Source organism: Epinephelus lanceolatus, chromosome 21 (genome assembly GCF_041903045.1).
Source record: "Epinephelus lanceolatus isolate andai-2023 chromosome 21, ASM4190304v1, whole genome shotgun sequence".
Taxonomy (NCBI): Eukaryota; Metazoa; Chordata; class Actinopteri; order Perciformes; family Serranidae; genus Epinephelus; species Epinephelus lanceolatus.
Genome location: NC_135754.1, coordinates 32,551,094 through 32,563,443, shown reverse-complemented (window position 1 = coordinate 32,563,443; position 12,350 = coordinate 32,551,094).

The window sequence follows — 12,350 nt, the reverse complement described above, 5'->3', positions numbered from 1 at the left end:
CATGATTGCTAAAGCAGTCTGACACAAAGTGATGAGCAGACTCATGCTGGTTTCTTTAACTAAAGCATTCACATCAAAAATACATTTCAACCACTCTGCCTTCACATGCTCACATGATGGGAGCTGATGTGGAGACGTATGTTAGTCTCTGCAGCTAAAAACAGAACAGCCTTTATATTTAGCCAAAGAAAAGTGTCACAGCATGTAGCCGGGCAGAACTCATAATTAAACTTGTTTACTCACTAATAAAAGGGAGTGAGCCCTCGACACAGTCGCATTAAATGTTACCACAGACTTTAAGTGCATTAAATGTTCCTCTTCTCCTGCTTGACATTTTCACACATAATTTCTTAATCATTTAGCGGGGCATGGGTCTGCACATGCAGGGTGTTACCATCCATTAGCTCTTCTGTCTAGACAGGACTTAAGGCTATTTGTGACCTGCTGGTCTCATACCACCAGTGATTCCTGGCAACACCCCCAGTTTCAGATCTGTGTAACAGGATTAGAGCAACGCTGGAGGGACTCTGTGTATGTCACTTATCCACACAGGGGGTCAGTAGACGTGATTAAATAGCCACGGTGTCCTTGATGCTGTATGTACAGCAAGGTTATATAAGATAGAAGGCTGAATGAGATCTCTGTTATTAGTCTCTGTTTTTTATCTTCAAGTTTTATTCTCAACACACAGAACGAACGTGTTCCAACACAAACTTAAGTCTAATTCATTCATAAAAACAACATGTATAGAATAGGAAACATACAGCAACCTCCAGGTCTGAAAAATGAAGCCAAAGTGCCAAAAACTGCAGTTCCTCTGATGGCCACTTGAGGCTGGCTCCATAAGCGAGTCCCCATAGATACTCATATTAAAATGTCCAACTTAACAGCAGAATTAAACCTGTTTACAGCCTGGTACAAACATGGTTTTGGTCTCTATAGCTAATTTCCTCATTCATAACAACAGGGTGAATTTACATTTTATTTAGACTTAAAGTTATGCATAATGAAGGCCATGGCCGCTTTGAGTGACAGGTGGTTGCTGTCCATTGACAAGCCGCAACCACAACAACAATGTTATTTAGGTAATGTAACCATGTAATATCCAAAGAATCAGAGTATAGCAGTGGCTGTCACTACTTCAGTGTGTTTTCAGTCAACACATTCTCACTCAGACCTCGTCACATATCGATTGGTTGTGGACTTTCCGCAAGGTACCCTGGGTGTCTTGGTTGTTAACGTTCTGGGATGCTGTGTCAAGTTCTGCCTATTGCATGCTTTGTCTTCTTTCAAAATACACTTCTGTTTTCACTGGAAATTCACTGTTTACATACAGTCTCTTTCAAAATAAAAGCACTGTGTCAGTACAACACCACAAACTGACTTTTTTCCCCTCTTCAACAACAAACACATGGTTAGGTTGAGGACAAAAAGAACAGGGTTTGGTTTTAGAACCTTATGGGAGCCAACCACCACACGCCCCACTCGGACTTTCATTGCCTTAACTTTCATCCTTGTCCCACCACATTTCCCCTTGACGCCACCAGGTGCCATTAAACTATAACAGCAACTGGCCATGTATCATGTCAACTTTAAAGGACGCCTTTTTTAGTTGGTGTCTGACACCGCAAGTCACTGACCAAACCCAGATTTCGATGACTTCGGAGTGAGACTGAGCTCTTTCAGTTTATGAAAGTTAACTGTAACCTTTTGTTCGCCTAAAAATGTCTTCTTCAGTGTTTGGGTTTACTAAAAGTCCTTCTAAGGAGTCAGATGTTCAGTTTTTCCAGTAAGTACATTTTGTTTTAGTGGCTTTAAGTCTGTTTTTCCAACAGTGAAAATTAGCATTAGCATTATTGCAGTTAACCATAGCTGTAAATGCACCGTGCTAGCCAAGCTAGCAGTTAGTGTTAGGGTTAGCTTCACCCTCACGTCCACATATGGTCACTTCTGGCTCAAAAATCCAAGAATTTAATGTGTTTTTGTTTGTATTTGTATGTAAGTATTACACAGTAGTACTTCATACTGTGAACTTTTGCACATCCTCCTCTGCACTTGTAAAGCACCTTTCTAGTCTTGCGACCACTCAAAGTGATTTAACGCTACGGAGTCACGTTCACCCATTCACACACACAGTCACAAACTGATGGCCAAGGCTACCATACAAGGTGCCACCTGCTACTCAGTGACCATTCACATGCACTCACACACTTTTTGGGGACATTTGGGGGTTCAGTATCTTGCCCAAGGATACTTTGACTGAAGGAGCTGGGGATTGAACCGCCGATCCTCCAATTAGTGGACAACGAGTCTACCTCTGAGCCACAGTCACCTCAAAGCAAGATGATGTCTCTTGACTTTTGCACATGTTTATTTGCACCAAAACACCAGGACAAATTCTTTGAAGTGCAAATCTACCTGGCAGTAAAACTGTCTCTGATTCTGATCTCTGCTGTAAAATCTTATTCTGCAAAGTAACTATAGATGTCAAATCAATGCAGTTAAAAGTACAACATTAGCCCCTGGATGTGTAGGGGAGAAGAGATATTACATGCAAATATTCAAGTACCTGCAAGTACGTAAGTAAGTAGCAAAACTGTCCTAAAGGAAAGTACTTGAGTAAATACAGTAGTTTCCTTCCACCACTCCACCAACACATTGTTCCCACTTATGTAGGGAACATTGAGGATGTGATTTCTGACTCATGTTAAACATCATTTGTATCTTATAAATGTTCTGAACTGTCAGAAGAAAAACTGACACAATCCACCACAAACACCCTCTCTATCTTTAAGGTCGTACTGTCTCTCCCAGCGTGGCTTTTTGTTGACACTGCGTCCCACCTGGCAGATCAAGATCGCAGCTCTGTCCAGTGTGGGGCCGCCATGCTGTGACTCTCCCCTGGATACAGGACCAGCTGTAAATGGGCCGGTGTTGTTGAAGGTGGTTTTTTTTTTTTCTTTCTCAGCCTTGTACAGATAGGAAGAACACGTGGGAGTGAGAGTGCACGTGAGCTGTGGAGCTCATGGCCAAACAAATCATCCTGGACTGACTGGTGGTGTTGGGAAGGTTTTTCTCTCTGCCTGGATGCAGTGATCACCAGCAGAGAGTGGCTGGTCATGTGTTTCGGTTTCCTGTTTCTTTTCTGAATTATTAGACAAAGAAGAGGGTTTTTTTTAAATTAAATGTTTCACAATATGTTTTATTATGGAACTACAGGTGCTGAATATTTGTGTGAAATTCAGGACTTGGAGGGAAGGTTGTAGATTCCATGCAGGAAATTCTCTATTTCTATTATTTGGAGCTCGACAGACTTGACTCAAGGTCCTCTTACTTCCCTGTTGTACAGCTTTTGACTGCATCACACAGTCCTCGTCTCAGATTGATTCAGCATTTTGATGTCTCTGAGCACCTCCGGTACTTCTTATCGATATTTTTGCTATGTTTTCTGTGCAACCTCTAACCTGAAATGTTTGAAGTTGAACTGAAATGACTGTTAATTCAGTGTCTGTTTTGGCTTGTGTGCTTATTTGGTTCAAATTGTACATACAAAAAACAAGAAATATAAGTTTTATGTGTTAGCCAGTGTCAAGTACTTGACTATTTCCCCCCAAAACTTCCTTTTCAGTCAAGTATTGGACTGTTGTGAGCATTTTTGAAATGTCCACAAAAGCAGGCTGGTAAAATTGAAAATATGTGTTACTTTTATTATTAGATGTATTCAGGTACATGGTTAAAATATTTTACAGTCTTTTGGTGGCAGCAAAACTTAAAGATTGTTACAGTCTTTGTGTTCCATAGGCCCCTTTATTGCCATTTTTCATCCATCGACCAGATGCCATCTGATTTTCCCTCTTTTCATCAGGCTCATTCGAGACGAGCCAGGCCTCCGCAGATTCGATCAATTCAACCAGTGATCGGTGCACAGTGCATGTTATGGGGTGCTGTTTGTAAAGTGGCTCACGCTGAAAATAACATCAACATTTTGCCACATTTAGCTTCAAACAATGTTTAAAAAAGTGTTGTGAATTTTTTAACATCACCTTTTACCACATTTACAGCAATATTTGTTAACTTAGAAATATATTAAATAGTTAAATCTAAATATTAAATGTGGCACCTAAATATTAAATGTTAAATCTAAATATTAAATCTAAATCTAAATCTAAATGCTAAATCTAAATCTAAATCTAAATATTAAATCTAAATCTAAATGTTAAATCTAAATGCTAAATCTAAATCTAAATGTTAAATGTTAAATCTAAATGTTCTGGGTGAAACTAAATATTTAGCTAATATGCAAATTCACACTGCCGGTTACCGGAAGTACCAAAATAAAAGCTCGAGATGGTCAGACTGTGTTTATAGAATCAAATAACGAATTAAAACCAACTTATCAGGGGAAATGGACACTTGAACATACATTAGCGTGACAATAACTACCTAAAATAACAAAAAACATGTTTGGAGAAATTTTGGAGCAATTTTATTTGATGTGTACTGTAGTGTAATGTACTGATTTACTGAAGACATATACTGTACCTTTTAGCTGACCTTTAAAAAGATATGTGTTGAAGCAATATAATCTGTGCAACTGACAAATTACACACTGGTTTAATATTTCATGTATTCTTATGACACACACACACACTTATTGAGCACTTAAGCATTGTGGTGGAGAAGTACCTAGGACTTACTGTGAATCATTTCTAAAAATAGCATGAGGATGGGTTCAGAAAACACTAGTGGAAAATTAGGGGAATTACAGCTTGTCCTGAGAATGACCCTAGAGGGGGAAGGACTAAAAAGTGCTGAGTCAGCAGAAACATGACACCATTATGGTGGAGAAAAAGTGACTCAGCAGAGGTGGGATATCGTTACGATCAGAGCCAAGTGGGAAGGATTAAGGGAAAGAAATGACTCAGCAGAAATTCTACGATAAAAGAGTGAGCGCAAACAAAGAAATTCCAGCCTTGCTCCGGAGCTTGGCTCATTTGGGTTGTGATGTGTTTGTTGCCTGCGAGCACATTAAACTCAGTTGCATCTGATTCTACGTGTCTCCAGTGATTTTTTTTACCTCTGAGTATCTGAGTTTTTGATATCTAATGGAAGATAAAGAAAGTCCGTTTGAGAGGAAAAGAGCGAGGTCGCGAGCTAACTGGCCCGGCTTGGGACCTTGACTTTTTTGCTTCTACAGTACTTTGAGTTGTTATTGTCCCTTCGGAGGGAATCGCCTTGTTGTTAACAAATACTTCCAGGTAGAAAATCAGCAGAGTTTAGCTACATAAATATATGAATATCTCACATTTTTCACGTCACTATATCAGCGCTTAGACTAATCTGATGTTTGTAAAGTCTATAAACACAATGATTGAACAAACATTACTATTTCTGTGTGCACGTTTTGAAATTAATAACATGGTTATCGTAGATTAGCTGGGCTAACTGTTAGCTGTTAGCCCCGTTAGCGGTGTCTGTAATGACTCATTAACTCTAAACAGTCCGTGAAAAATTTTTTTTTTTCCAGCTGATGTCTTAGTAACAAGACAAAATTGTAACGAAATTGTAAGTACAGTAACTTAAGATCTGAATTTGGTTCATAAACGTGGCTGCTGACTGGGTGACACCTCTGACACACCCGAAAACATTGAGAAAACAGGCTCAGTCAAGAGGCTTTGAAAAGACACCTCAGAGCCTGTTGCAAGCTGTTTCAAATGTGTCATTCAACCCAAAAACTGAAGCAAAACCATGCAAAACATTTTGAGATTGAATGTACCTCCTAGCCTTTCTTAACCTAACCATGCATGTTTGGTGACCTCATCCAACCATGCCGCCACAACACAATATGTGCCACCACCTTGTATGGGGTGTTCAAGCGTCATAGTCATTTCTTGAATTTCTGTGAGATCTTTTAAATGCTAATGGTGCAACACCAACACTATGTGGTCTTAATAAAACTTAAGATAAATCTCTTTTAACGATGTAGGTAGGCTACAAGGCTATGAAGTGTTCCAGCCAGTAACGCACCAAAAATTTGGCACGTCCTCTACCAACACCAGCTCTTAAATACCAGTCAGCTGTTGCCATGGAAAACGCCTCCACACCGGCCTGAAGCTCAGATATCTGTTTACACTATGTCCAAAAAGAGCTTTGGCTTTGTTTGAAAAATGGAAAAAAGCTGCAGTATCATCAGACCTCCTTACACACAATGTGAAGACATGTAGAGGAAGATGACAGACTCACTCAGTTCAAGAATATCTGAGTTATGAATGCTCTTTGTGTTTGCACAATGGACTACAAACTGTATTGTGCAGAAGAACCCAGGAATCTTGACCAGGGTTGTAAAGGGGAACCCATGCGGATCAGATCTGGTATTTGGGGCTTGGTCTCCCAAATGAGATGCCCATAGTGGCCTTTTTGTTCATCTCCAGTACGCTCTGGTCCTCCACAAGCCGTCACAGCATTCCTTTTGTTGCTTTTTCATGTTATTTTATCAAAGATTTCACTGTTCCAGGGTCTGAAGTTGGCCAGACTGCCAGGCTGGCGCTCCAAACCAGGACCGGCATCATGCTCGGATAAAGAGGAGGTTTTTTTTTTTTTTATTGAGGCTGAGCTGTTAAATCCCAGTCCTCCAGTGGCCATAACGACACAGGAACCATCAGAGCTGATATGACAACACTGAGTTCATTGCCACAGGAGGATGTGGTCATTCACTTGAGTCTATATCAACGTTAATTTGTTGGCTGTTAAATGATTCGGCACTTTTTCCATTTGCTCATGTTTTGGCCTCAGCTGCACTTTATCAGCTCGTTTTAGAGTCTGGTGCCACAGCCTGTGCTGGATACTCCCGGTGCTCCTGAGGTAGACTGAGATAATGTTGAATGGACCAGCGACTCTAAAATGCTGGTTTACTTTATTTGACATGGTGGAGAGGAGGTTGTGTGGTCGGACTCTTGGAGTTTGGAGACACCTGCAGCTACCTGACGTCCTCCAGCATCCATTTTCTTCATGTATGTTTATGTTCTATGTATAATTTAGTTACCCTGATCGTCCATACTGTATTATCTTGGCCTATTCTATATTCTGTCCATCCAGGGTGAGGGGTCTCCTCTGTTGCCCCTCCTGAGGCGTCTTCATTTAGCATGCAGTGACTCACCGTCCTGATCTCTGAGTCCATCTTTAACTGCTCTAATTATTTATGTCCCCTGCCACCACATTAGATCATCCCATTACATTAAATCTAGCCCCATAGTCCAGAGTCAGCACATTCCCAGATCCGCCCACTGGCAGAGTGACACAAATAAACAGCTCTGATCTTGATATAGCACCTCACAACACATTTGATCCACAGCTATCTGGGTTGCAGCTCGGAGGCCTGTCTGGTTTTAAACGGCAGTAATAGTCGGGATTAATCAGAGTTGGTGTTTTGTGGCCACTGGGCACTGATCGCGTAAACCCCCGCTGGCTGGCAAGCGCCAGATGGGTTTCGGGGTAATCCTATCGGGGGTAGACCCAGGATGGCGGTGTGGGAGTACGCTGGATTAATCAAACCAATCATCTGAATAAATGTTGGCATCCTACGCCTTTGCAAAGCATGCATATATTACATTTGTTATCATGAAGTGAATACATTGAAACTTTAACAATGCTGTGGTATAACTACCGTGTAGTTAAGTTTTGGCACAAAAGCCACTTGGTAAGGGTCAGAAAAACATGTTTTGGTTCAAAATACCCTGTTTGGGAGAGCTCAGCAGGAAAAGTAGTGACTGTCTCATGTTCTCATCCCAGCTTGTCTCATACGGCCATTTAGTCAGTTGACTTTCAAGTCTACATATGGCGTGCTAGGTACCTCCTGCATCTGTTGTCGACATTCTGGGTGTCAATTTACGCCATGCATTGTGTCTTTTCAAAACACACTTCTGTTTTCAACAGACTCTGCTCCTTGCTGCAAATCTTTGCAATGCCAAGAGTGTGCAAAGCAGTAATCAGAGCAAAGGGTGGCTATTTTGAAGAAACTAGAATATAAAACATGTTTTCAGTTATTTCACCTTTTTTTGTTAAGTACATAACTCCACATGTGTTCATTCATAGTTTTGATGCCTTCAGTGAGAATCTACAATGTAAATAGTCATGAAAATAAAGAAAACGCATTGAATGAGAAGGTGTGTCCAAACTTTTGGCCTGTACTGTATATAGCAAGGGCCTTGCTTTACAGAGGTCGCCATCTTGCGCCGCCATGTATGTACGGAAGACCGAGGGGACAATCCAGCCAGCCGGAGAACGCGTTTCGCGGAAGGAAAAAGGAGGAAACAGCAGAGAGTGTTAGTAGTTCGTCGATAGAGAGTAGTGGAAGTTTTTTTTAGTTATAAAGTTTGTGAATGGACCACACTTACCACGCAACAGGAGAGAATGAACCTGAACGTCATCTGTGAGGAAAAGAAGACGCAACTTCACTCCTTGTGATGCACTCTCTGCAGCGCTTTTCCTCCTGATGATATATCTCCCCAACGATGGTAGCACCGAATCCCATTCTGTGCAGCAAAATGGGAGCGGAGGATTCAGCCTCTCTTCTCGCCCGCTCAGCATCCAAAATATGGAGTTCCTCATCTGTATGCTCCGGCTCAAACAGGTATGGCTCTGGGTCTGTGTCCGCTACAAGAAACTCTTCAAAATCGCGTTCAAAGTCGTCCATTGCAGCTACTATAGTCCGGAGATATTGCTAGGCTAAATAAACAGCTGAGCTCTGTTTACAGGCTACGCTGTCAGTCAGTGTGCGGGCTGGAGATTGGCGGAGCAGAGAGGGGAGGTGGTCCCCGCTTGGTATTGTAAACGAGAATGTGTGTATGGACTGTGTGTGTTACGCTAGAAGAGTCAGAGTTTGGGACGGAGTCTTTTACCCCCTGGAGTGTTACCGGAGTTTTTGGAGTGCTCGAATAAACGGGCCTTTTTCCCAAACGCTACTCTGGTCTCCTGCTCGTGAGGGATTAATTACAATATCGTAACATGGTTTAGATTTCTAAATAAACATTCACCTCATCGCTAGATAGACCTACTCCTGAAAAACTCATGTCTGCGCAAGGCTTTTTGTCCCTACGAGGCCACCGTCATTTACCCGACGGGAGGGGTGAGCGAGTGAGCCCTGCAATCTAGAATTTGGCCACTGATGTCACTTTTCAAAGGTTTTCAACCCATTTTACACAGTGGCCCTTTAACAAACATCAGATTAGTCTACACAGTGGTATATAGCTCAACTCTGCTGGTTTTCTACCCGAAGTATTTGTAAACAACACAGCGATTCCCTGGGGGCATCGCCGGAAGTGAAGGGCATGAGGCCCCTGCACTTCCGTTAGTCAAAAAACTCCGGGCTGTGCCTCCAGAGGTAAAGGAAGAATTTTTTTTTTTTACCAATGGATTTTCAGATTGTTTTGTCAGTGAACCTTGTGAGTTGTAATGGAGCCCAACTTTGTAACGTTAGCTTTGTTAAATGTTGCTGTTGTCCCTGGCTTCATATGAGGAGAGGAAATCTCTGCTAGCTGCTAGGCTAATTTATACAATGTAAAATGCCATAGGTGTGTGCTAATAACGTTAGCATGTTGTATTTGTGGGGAAAATGTGTCCAGATAAAGACAAGTGTTTGTCTGTGAATGCTGCGAGTTATAGTGAAGCTGATTTGTGAACTTGTGTTTGACATTGTCTCTATTCAGCCATGTTTAATGTGTGTTTAATGTGTGTTTTGAGTCAACTAAACTTCACAGCGCTTCACAGAAACGCTACCAGTGACTAGTGTTTCGGAGGTGTAACTGCAGAGTGACACAGACACACCAACGCACAAGTATAAATCCACCTTTAGATGTAAAGAAGGTTTCAATTTCCAAGTCTTTATAATAATCCAAAACCAGATGTTTAAAATGACGCCATCATGAGAACTGCACACCAACAGAACACATGAAAAAGTTCTTCTTGAAAAGTGATTTGATCTGGACCCTCTGAGAGTCTGTGTGAAGGCATGAAATCATCTATGAAGTCATATTTAAATTCCCCCTGCAGCTGAACAAGTTTGGCCGTAAAGTCTAAATCACAGTAAATATGAGGCCCATAATTTCCTCATGGTTCCCATGAGCAATGAATCATCCTCGACTCTGACTTTGATTGTATTTATGAATATGATTAAATGCTCCCTGACCCCTGATATGATACCCTTTCTTCACAAATAAAATGAAAATGATGACGACTTTTAGCTGACGTCGAAAGATGAATAAAACAGATGATTATATCCATGTGTTTGGGTGGGGGGGTCACCTCAGAGGTAAAGACGATTTCATACAACCACAGAAGCCCCACCCACTGTGACACCGTCTTTTTCACATCTAAGAAATACAGCCTGTGTGTTTGTTCACTCACAGCCCCGGGGGGTGAAAGACTGCACTCTGTGGTGGAGTCAAGCTTCAGTCCCTCCACATCCATTCAATCCTACAGGCTCGGCTCTAAATGAAGGCCAAGTGGCAGCTTTACGACCTTTCGGGAATAAAAGCTAAAGCAACTAATCCAGCCCTCCCACAAACATTGTCCCTTTTCAACCCACAAAGGACCTTCACTCTGCAGCATGTCCGGTACTAACAACAACTCTCCTCTGCACCACCACCATCCCGCCCTCCTCCCCTTACATCCACCTACATCCACAGCAATGTCAACAAGGTCGACTTCCTAGAAAGACTGTTGGTGTGAAACTTGAGACGCTGTCATCGATACTATGAAAGAGGACGCAGAGAGTGAAAGAGCAAACAAAACAAGAGGTTGTCGATGACTTAACTGAGCAGATTAAATACGGACACAAAGAGGGAGATAAAGACGTAAAAAAAAATGTGGGAGAGGAAATACAGATACCAGGACTCCAGTATTGATCTGAGCTCCTTCGTCTAATCTCCCTGCCTGCTCAGTAACCTCCGCTGGATTGGACATCCAGCCACAGAAAGCAATCTGACCCCCATAGCTGCCCTCACAGGTCACCCTTTAGTGACTGCTAACTCTGGGTTGCCATGGTGATGGAAAAATTATGTCTAGGCGCCGTTTGGACGCGTTTAAGAGGCTTGGATTTGTGCCCAGCGCCCTATTGCTGTTCACCATGGGGGCTGTATGGAGGCTGCAGCAGCAGCAGAGCGTTACGGCTCTGCGGTTATTTATCTGGATATTCTGTTACTTTTTTTTATGATTGTGAGAAGGCGGAGGAACGTTAGGGTTGTTTATGTCCCCCAGACCACTGATCAAAACCAATGTTTGTGTTCCTGTTTTTAGTTGCACTATGGCTCTTTGAATATCAATGTGGAGTCCCTTCATCAGTCTGTTCACCACTTTGATTCAGATTAAAATATCTCATCAACTACTGGATTTACTGCCATGAAATGTTGTACAGACATTCATGGTTCCCAGATGATGAATCCATCTAAGTTTGGTGATCCTCTGAGTTTTACTGTAGCCACCACCAGGCTCATATCTGACTTTGAATGAAATGTCTGAACAAATATTGGATGGATAGTGATACATTTTAGACATTCATGTTCCCCCCAAGATAAATTGTTCAAACTTTGTTGACAATTCGACTTGTCTTCGCAAATGTCAAAAACTTTATGACTTTTATTTATGATGAATATATACCTGCAAATCTAATGCCATTCCCACGAGCCTCAACTGTACCAATAGTGGTAATTAGCAAACGTTAATCCAAGATGGTGCTCATGGTAAACATTATACCTGCTAAATATCTGTATGTTAGCATTTACCTTTAAACACCAGTGTTCTCATAATGTCGTGTTATATTTGTCCTGGGAAGTCGGAATTTCTAGGTCCCTACTCAGAAATTTCAACTGGAACGCCCCCTGAAGTTGGATTTCCAACTTGAGAGCCCCGACCTCAAAATCCAACATGGCTGCTCCGCACATCAACGGTAAAGTGAGGCAAGGCGGCTTCATTTGTATAGCACATTTCATACACCAGTTCAATTCAAAATGCTTTACAGAGCAACAAAATATAAAAAGGTGCAAAGATAAAAAGATGATCTTAAATGGTTTGAAAAATAAGTTTGCAGTTTGCAGGGGGGAGTAGGCAGTGTGAAAAAGTAATGTTTTTAGCTTCGACTTAAAATTTGTCAGAGTTGGGGCTGTTCAGCATCATCCTGGAGGTTAGTCCAGGTTTGTGCTGCATGATAACAAAGTGCTGCTTCACCATGTTTTGTTTTAACTCTTGGGATGGTCAGTAGGCCGGCCCAAGAGTTAAAACATTAAAATCCCATAAGCTAATACCAACAACATTAGCATGTTGTATTTGTGGGGAAAATGTATCCAGTAAACGACAAG